At 43.9% G+C, this 9,953-nt stretch overlaps 1 long non-coding RNA gene across 1 annotated transcript in view; it reads left to right on the top strand.

Moving 5' to 3' along the window:
- LOC141264521 (uncharacterized) overlaps positions 1–9,437 on the top strand; it is a 96,607-nt gene extending 87,170 nt beyond the window's left edge. The window contains exon 3 of the long non-coding RNA XR_012319987.1: positions 9,207–9,437. This is a non-coding gene — a long non-coding RNA (uncharacterized lncRNA). The remainder of the gene's footprint in view (positions 1–9,206) is intronic.
- Positions 9,438–9,953: the final 516 nt, after the last annotated feature.

The raw sequence follows: 9,953 nt of genomic DNA on the forward strand, positions 1-9,953 counted from the left end.
TCCACAATAGCTCAGAAACCGGTGAATCGCTCCACACAGAATACTGGCCCCCATATAAGGCCCCATACGGAATACTGGCCCCCATATAAGGCCCCATGCGGAATACTGGCCCCCATATAAGGCTCCATACGGAATACTGGCCCCCATATAAGGCTCCATACGGAATACTGGCCCCCATATAAGGCTCCATACGGAATACTGGCCCCCATATAACGCTTCATACGGAATACTGGCCCCCATATAAGGCTCCATATGGAATACTGGCCCCCATGTAAGGCTCCATACGGAATACTGGCCCCCATATAAGGCCCCATACGGAATACTGGCCCCCATATAAGGCCCCATACGGAATACTGGCCTCCATATAAGACTCCATACGGAATACTGGCCTCCCAAATAAGGCTCCATACGGAATACTGGCCCCCATATAAGGCTCCATACGGAATACTGGCCCCCATATTATGCCCCATACGGAATACTGGCCCCCATATAAGGCTCCATACGGAATACTGGCCTCCATATAAGGCTCCATACGGAATACTGGCCCCCATAAAAGGCTCCATACGGAATACTGGCCCCCATATAACGCTCCATACAGGATACTGGTCCCCTTATAAAGCTCCATACAGGATACTGGCCCCCATATAACGCTCCATACAGGATACCGGTCCCCTTATAACGCTCCATACAGGATACCGGTCCCCTTATAACTCTCCATACAGGATACTGGCCCCCATATAATGCTGCATGCAGGCTGTTACCCCCCACATAATGCCCCATACAGGCTGTCCCCCCCTTATAATGCTCCATGCAGGCTGTTACCCCCCACATAATGCCCCATACAGGCTCCCCCCTTTTAATGCTCCATGCAGGCTGTTACCCCCCACATAATGCCCCATACAGGCTGCCCCCCTTATAATGCTCCATGCAGGCTGTTCCCCCCCACATAATGCACTATGCAGGCTGCCCCCCCCTTTATAATGCCCCATGCAGGCTGTTCCCCACCTTATAATGCCCCATGCAGGATGTCCCCCCCCTCTTTATAATGCCCCATGCAGGATGCCCCCCCCTCTTTATAATGCCCCATGCAGGATGCCCCCCCCTTATAATGCTCCATGCAGGCTGTTCCCCCCCACATAATGCCCCATACAGGCCCCCCCCCTTTTAATGCTCCATGCAGGCTGTTACCCCCCCACATAATGCCCCATACAGGCTGCCCCCCCTTATAATGCTCCATGCAGGCTGTTCCCCACCTTATAATGCCCCATGCAGGATGTCACCCCCCCTCTATATAATGCCCCATGCAGGATGTCCCCCCCCTCTTTATAATGCCCCATGCAGGATGCCCCCCCTCTTTATAATGCCCCATGCAGGATGCCCCCCCCTATAATGCTCCATGCAGGCTGTTCCCCCCCACATAATGCCCGATACAGGCCCCCCCCCTTTTAATGCTCCATGCAGGCTGTTACCCCCCCACATAATGCCCCATACAGGCTGCCCCCCCTTATAATGCTCCATGCAGGCTGTTCCCCACCTTATAATGCCCCATGCAGGATGTCACCCCCCCTCTATATAATGCCCCATGCAGGATGCCCCCCCCTTCTCTTTATACTGCCCCATGCAGGATGCCCCCCCCTCTATATAATGCCCCATGCAGGATGCCCCCCCCTTCTCTTTATACTGCCCCATGCCTCCATACATTAAAAAAAAAAAAATCAAATACTCACCTCCCTTCTCCTCACCTGCTACCTGCTGCCCGCTGCTGCAGCGTTGTCGGTGTCTTCCCGCTCAGCGCTCCCTGTGACGGCTCAGGGTAGGGCGCGGTGTAAAGACGTCACCGCGCCCTCTGACCTAAGACGTCACAGGGAGCGCGCACCAGGAAGACAGCTGATCTGCGGAGGCACGGGGAGAGGTAAGTATCCAGCTGCCGGGGCCCTGAGCAAGCGGCGGAGAAGGGCGGGCGCTGACACCGCTCTCCTCCGCCCATAGCCCAGCGGGGTGCGCGACCGCCAGTGGGCCCCTCTGCCTGCTCAGGGCCCCGGCATTTGCCCGGGTGCGCCGGGTGCTGACGCCGGCCCTGACTGAGAGTATATGCTGGAATGAATTTTCTGCAGATTTCCTCCGTCTTGCACTGATGAGGATGATTCGCTCGGAGATGTGCTTTTAAATGAGGTTAACTGTTCTTTAATTTAGGATTTATAATGCTGTTGTGCACTATAATAATGTTCCTTCTTTACCGCGATCTTCGTTGTCTACATGGCCTGCAGGTGAGCATCGGAATAATCTGTCTGCTTTACCCCATCTACCGCATCCATCACTGTCATTATCTGTCACACCTTGCTTACCCCGCACCATAAACATTTACTCGGGCGTGCTGAGCTGACGCATTTCAGTGAGAAAAAGTTTGTAAATTAATTTTGGCTTTTTTTGAGCGACATCTGTGTGCCAGCCACACATGCCCATATAACACTGCCAGTCTATGTACAAAAATTGTTAGCCACAGACAGTGCAATAAGAATCAGTTATAGATCCCTGACTTTGCTATAGGCTGTGTGTCATTTTCTTAGTAGTGCAGCACACACTCACAGTGCTGTCCACTCGCAACCCATCTGACGGTCACTTCTCTCTCAAAGCTACTGTAGTTTTGTCTGGTACTTTGCACCAGTCTCCTAGCCGTCTCTGGCATAATACTGTGAGGCTCACCTCTTGAAGTCGACCCACTGGTCCTCAGGTCTGAAGATGTACACGGAACCGGACGTTGATGCACCTGGCAGGATGGCATGTGGGGAGCGAGAGAGCAGCAGGACGGATGAAGTGGAAGTCAGCTGCGAATGAAGCAAGTTACAGCAGAGTTGTGCGCAGAAGGTGGAGAACAGCAAACTAAAGTCTTCAATTTCAATCCTAAGACACCATGTGTGTGTCCTAATGGGCCTGAAATAGGATAATGGAGATGAAATCACTGTGCCTCGCTGGGCAACCCGCAAAAACAGATGTGGAGCACAACAGAGGGCAGCAGACCGAGATGAAGAAAGCAGAGCCAGAGAAAATAGTGATTCCTCACCCCTATTTGACAGCTAATCCCTAACTTGCCTGGTAGATGCATTCATCACAGTCAGGAATGAGTCTTTATGTGCTTCTCTGTTGCGCTATAGCTTGCCTCACTAATAACAGAAGATGTGCTAGACTCTTCCACCTGAGAGTACTTTATATTCTTCATGCTTCTCTGCGGATGTCACTGAGCCCTGGGGTAATGGACCTTACTTGTGAGTGTTACTCATTCCCACTTGCTGGCTAACTATGATGCAGATATTTCTCTCTGAAGCACAGCCTCCTCCTCCTTCTCAGCCTGCCTGTGCCCTCTATGAACTTCTGACCTGTACTAATACTTCATATGCTATTAGGAGTTTGACTAGGTCAGGTGTGGAGATGCTTAGGGTGCTGCTGACTCCACCATGACCCATCATCTCACCAGCAGCATTGTGCATAACTTTTCAGAGTAGATTCCAAAAGTATTGCCCATTCCATGTAGCACCTCAAGGAAAAAATGTTTGTACTGTGTTATGCAAATTACCTCTTCAGAGAGGAAGAGGACTTGAACTCTATAGCACCACCTGTTGGAAGCAGCAATCCTACAAGTCACTATCGACCTTTTAACGAGTCTTGCAATATGACTTAGGATAAAAGCCAAATCAGTTGAAAAAAAAAGAATTGATCTTAGTAGGAAAAAACAAAACAAAAAAATCTAGTAGATATTTTGTAGAACCTAAGGCTGTGTGCCCACTATGCGTTTTTCAAGCGTTTTTGCCACGGAATTTTGTGCCCCATGGTCCCCAATGATAATCCGCATGTGGAAATTTCCGCTGCGGATTATCATTGCGGAAAAATACGCAGCAAGTCCATTAATTTTGCAGACACGCAGCGTAATCGCCGCCATTGACTTGCATTTGACCGCTTGACATCCGCATGACTACATCTGTACATGTGGATATCACACGGTTCAATGTGCGGATGGTACCCAGGTCTGGAGGAGAGAAGACTCTCCTCCAGACCCGGGTACGATAGAACCTGTAAAAAAAGAATTTAAAATAAAAAATAAAGATTATACTTACCTTCTGATGTCCTCCCGGTGTTTTCTCCCCTCCGTCTGGTCTGCTGTATGGGTCGCGGTGTTTTGAAGGACCTGCCATGATGTCATTGAGTCATGTGACCTGTCACATGACTCAATGACGTCACCGCAGGTCCTTCACACCACCGCGAGCCTCCCAAGACACTGGATGCAGCGGAGAAAACACCGGGAGGACATCGGAAGGTGAGTATAAGCTTTATTTTTTATTTTCTACCATTCTTATTCTTTTTTTTTTTAACTAACTTGGTCACACTACTATAAATCCATATAACATACACCTGGTCATATATTTTTTGGAAGAGGGCAGAGTGCTCTTTTTAACCCCATTTTGGCTATTTCTATCATAGTTTGAATGAGGTGGTAGAGTGCAATCTAGACCGCCTCTCCATTCAAGCTCCTCCTAGTAGCAGCTCTATGTCTCTATCGGTGGGAGTTCCTGCCCTTATGTCTCGATCGGTGGGAGTCACGCCCTTACCGATCCAACATTGATCACCGATCAAATGGATTGGATAATTGATGCTTTTGGCTCCTTGTAGACATAGACATATGTAGACATATTACTGCCCCTTTAAAATAATCCTCAGTTGTAACAGTCCATGAAAAGTGTTTATTATGATGAACTGTAATTAATGTTATAGCCTTTAATTTTAGCGGATGCAAACTTTTGCAAAAAAAATAAAATAAAATAATCCTCTCTTCTTTGGCAGTCCAATTTATTTTAATGATATGAACAATGTTTTAATTTGCATTTCAAACAGTTTTGTTTTTTGGAGTAATGCACAGTTTTGCTGTATATTTATATCATTTAACACGGGCAGGAAAAAAAAAGCAACTGTCCTCTTTCCCGCGTTACATAATGTTAGCTAATGACACGAGAGGCTGCAAGTTTTGCATAATTAGGCAGATTAAATTAAATAGCGGAGCATTTTAATGGACTCAAGAAATGAAATGTCCATAGAGTTTTTTTTTCTCTCTCGAAGTGCTAAGTGCCGAAAGTTTGTTACAATTATTAAGCTTTAATAGCGGCTGGATACATATTTAAAATCATTAGTCTCCGAGAAACTGGAATATATGAGCTGCTAATACATCTTGCAATGAAATGCTAATTGTAGAAAAAATATACATACAGTGGGGAACATAGAAATATAGATAGTTGGCCCCGTAGTAAAATAGGGCTCCCATTATTGTGCTGGGTTATAACAGCCAGGACAGAAAGACCTGGTATCTCTTCCATTACTTATGGGTCAATTACTTGTACTGGTTCTTGACATCGAGTAGGAACAAAGAAGGCTGGGCCCACACTTTCTCCTGGATCCCATAGAACAAAGAGCTCTATATTCTCGTGTTGGGTTATAACAGCCAGTAAAAAGGAGCTGGTATCTGTTCCATGTCTTATGCATCAATTACTTACCATCTTGTTTTAAGGAAGTTGGGTACTGGTTCTTTCCACTAAGTGGGAACAAAGCAGGGCTTGTTTCTTTCTCCTGGGGTCCCATAACAAAATGTTTTTTTTTATTGTGATAGCGCATTATAACACCCAGGACAGTGGACCTGGAGTCTGTTCCGTGTCCTATGCATTGATTACCCACCATCTTGTTTTAAAGAAGTTCTGTACTAGTTATTACCACCCAGAAGGAACAAAGAAGGGTCAGACCTTCTCTTTCTCCTGTCTACCATAGCAAAATGGCCCTCCATTCTGGAGTTGGGTTATACCTGCCAGGAGAGAAGGACATAGCCTCTGTTCCATGACCTATAGCTCAGTTACACACTTGTTTGTCTTGTTTTAAGGATGTCCTGTACTGGTTCTTACCAAACTGTAAGAAAAAAGAAAAGTTGGACCTCCTCTTTTTCCATAGATTCGCCATCAAAATATGACCTCCATTATGGCATGTGGTTCTAACAGCCAAGATAGAAAGACTTGTTCCTATGGGTCAGTTACCCACCATCAAGTTTTAACCAAGTCCTGTACTGATCTTGCCACCCTGACGGAACAAAAAATGACAGGACCCTCTCTGTCTTTCTACTGGGGCTTCATACCAAACTGTGCCCTCTTTTATGATGATTTCAGGACAGGAGGACCTGGTTTCCGTTCCATGTGTCAATAGCCCACCATCTTCTTCTAACCAACTTCTGTCTTGGTTCTTGCTACTCAGTAGGAACAAAGGAGGGCTGGACCATCTGTCTAGAGGCCCCATACAAAAAATGTCCTCTTCATTGGGGTAGTGGGTTATAGAAGCCCAGAGAGGAGGACATTCCATGTTCTATGGATCAATTACTAACCATCTTGTTTTCATGAAGTCTCATACGCATTCTTGCCACCAAGTAGGAACAAACAAGTGCTGGGTCCTCTTTCTCTCCTGATGTCCATAGAAGCCATATGGTGCCTCTATGATTTGTGTACTCTGTGTCTGAATGGAAGCTACTAAGCCAAGGCTAATTGTGACCTAAATTATTACTATTATTTATTATTATAGCGCCAATAATTTCATGGCGCTGTACATGTTTAAAAGGGGTATATATAGCAAACAACAAGTACAATAATGTGAACAAAAGCAAGTCACCGACCGGTACAGGAGGATAGTGGACCCTGCCCGCGAGGGCTCACAGTCCACAAGGGATGGGTGAGGATACAGTAGGTGAGGGTAGAGCTGGTCGTGCAGCGGTATGGTGGAAGAGGGTTACTGCAGATTATAGGCTTGTTACCCAAAGTCATTGTGAAGGCTAGCCTTACCACATGATCTGATGTGCATAGCCATATCTATGCTTTCCAGAACCTAGTCAAAATGACTTCTTGGGATCCCCTGGCACACAGCTTCCAGGGCACACGACTCACTGCCTGGGTCTTGGCTATGCTCCTAGTGATACGGCACGTGAAATCATTTCTTAGGAATGCACCGACCTGCCTTTAATTGAAAACACCAATGAACATGATGCAATTCTAAAATAGGATATTACTTCTCTTTAACTTTTTTTTTTACTTCCATACAAGACTTTTTTTTGTGTGGGATGAGCTGTACTTTGAGAAGGACCTGTCACCAAGTCAAAAGTGGGTAGTTTTGGTTCTTATTTTATTCCCAATGTTCACCTGAATATTTCATTTTTTGCTTATTTTAAATCCACCAGACAGATCCAGAGATATAGGGCCTGACGAAGGCAGCTGTGCCGAAACGCGCGTCTGGGTGAGCGCCATTGAGGAGTGTGTTAGCACGTGCAACTGACATAAGTACATATTATGCAGTAAGGATGTATTAGCCGCTTGATTGAATTCTTCTATTCTAGTGATCCATCTGGATGCAATCTCTATGCCTCAACATATAGCAGTAAGCAGTGAGAATTACTTTTCTCAGTACTTTAATGGTATCTTGTACAGCTATTATGCCCATAGAGTCTGCTACTAATCTATATAGCCCCCTTCATATTGGTGTAACTTACTAGCATTTTCATGCATACTCTCAGGTGTTATGATAGTCTATAGTGGCAGTTTTGACACGTATATCTTTAGGCACTTGCACTTTAATAATTACTATTTTTTTATGTAAATTTATTCAAAATGCTATTTTGGATATTAATTGATATTAGACCAATTATGTAATTTTTCTGTCATTTACCATTGTATTGCACTCTCCTTTTTTGGTGCCGCTCTACCGCAATTTTTTTTTAACTTATCCCTGTATCTGTGATTCACACTCTTCCTTGTATTAATAAATAATAAAATATTGTTATTTCCACTAATAATTGGACTTTGGCTCGAAGTGTGTTCCTCGTGTTTTTCATTTTTATAGTCTTTTCATGGGGGGGGGCGTGGCTCACAGGATAATAATGCAAAGCAGGCTAAAGACACGCCCCCGAAGATCCCATCAGCCACGCCCTCTAGGTACAGATCATAAAAATTTGCGCTAAATACAAAGCCCCAGAAGAACAAAATGCTGAGCAGAAAAGTGTGAATAAGCATGAAAAACTGGTCACTTTTGAAACTTTTTGAAAGGTCCTCTTTAAGTACAGGTGGGGTTATGCATTAAATAATGTCACACATTCATTATACAAGTTTTTATTGTGATGATGCCAAATTTGGAACTGTGCCTTGGGATATAGTAAAGTTAAAGTTTTGTAAAAATTTGAATTTATATTTGTAATTGTTTTTTGATTTAACTTTTTTTTTATTTTTTTTGCTTATTTTTTATATTTCTTATATACTGGCATAAATACCTAATAATGCCCTAACAGTATACAGCCCTGGAGTCTTCCTATAGATACTTGGTATTTGACCGGATCAATGGAGGCTACCCCCATTGTGTCTAGGATTGATCACATCCTTCACAGCCTTTGCCTTCTTTATTGCATGGAAGTAGCATTGTTTGTATTATCGTCATGATGAGAGTGATCATCTTGATGCAGCTGCTGCCTGTGGATCATAATTTTATACTAACCGGTTAGAGAGTTTTTCGGCATTAAAAATTTTTCAATAAATTCTGGGTAATTTTAAGGTACGTTCAGGACCCTTAGCTATTGCTAAGAAAGTAGGTTACATCCTATTGGTTGTCAACTTTTGGGACCAATATATATTATTTTACTTAAATGCATACATTTTGGACAAAATATTAATAATTTTTGCAATCGGGTTGCATTAAAAAATTTGCACCGTTTAACTTTTACAGGCTTATTGTTTTCCTGCTTATTCAACTTTGATGTGGTCTGCGGTCATAAAGCAGCTCAGAGAAGCTCAGAATAAGACAAATAAAAGAGTTAAAAATTCCCAGTCAGACCTCAGAATGAGCTCACTGATGGATTCTCAGTTAACTCATTCTGCAGCCAGCAGTGGACAGTGCAGCACAGAGGCTATAGAAGGGAAACGGTGCAACATTTTTAATGAAACCCAAGTGCAAAAAATGATTTAGATCCAGAAATACATGCAAGTAAGTAAGGAAAAAAGTGTTTCGAAGGGTGGACAGCCCTGTCAAGATCAGAAATATATATGACCGGGAGGGTTAACATTAATTGCTGAGTATTCACAGTTTGGGCTAAAAATTCTATGTAATTTAATTTCAACAATATAAACGTCTCCTATGTGACCTTATTGTAGCCATGGCTTTCAGACTCGATGCCGTCCCCAGCCATAAAGATGAGGATGGATCAGCCCGCAGCCTTCATTACCCTGAAAACGTCTCACAACACATGAATGAAGACGTTTGAGAAATTGGACTGTGGTGCACGGGGTGCTGGGGACAAGTTCATCTTTAATGAAGTCTTACTTTGCAAAATCATTAATTAAAGGGGACCTGACATAGCATTTTCTGCCCCTAAATCACCACTATGGCATTATACCTTCTCATAGGATTAACAGATGTCTGAATTATCCCTTGTGGAATAAAGAAATAAATGAAGTTATAAAATAGCGTGCTGTGTGTTAACTGCTAAAAAAGAAGCAAATATTTTGTAATTTGAATTCACCAGTTTGATTCATTAAAAAAAAAAGGATTTTCAGCGAATTGATGTGCAGCAAATCGTAAGTGCTGCAAGGCCTCCAATTGTGTGTAACACTCTGAGGTCCCCAGGACTGTATCCAATCTTTGTCAAGCTCTTAAACACAAAAGCAGCCTTCGTAATTCCCAAGTGACCTCAAGGTACATTGGTACAAATAAATGGATGGTAACCATTCATCACGGCTGTGCTGTCACACACTATCAATACAGTTTATTCAGTGTTTTATGGCTTAAAGTGATGAAAAGCCTCCAATTGTGTGTTACACTCTGAGGTCTCTTACGACTGTATCAAGCCCCTGTCAAGCTCTTTAACACAAAAGCAGCCTTTGTAATGCCAAAGTGACCTC

The sequence above is a fragment of the Phyllobates terribilis genome, unplaced genomic scaffold (genome assembly GCF_046119375.1).
Source record: "Phyllobates terribilis strain yellow unplaced genomic scaffold, ASM4611937v1 Scaffold_4__5_contigs__length_816908805, whole genome shotgun sequence".
Classification (NCBI taxonomy): Eukaryota; Metazoa; Chordata; class Amphibia; order Anura; family Dendrobatidae; genus Phyllobates; species Phyllobates terribilis.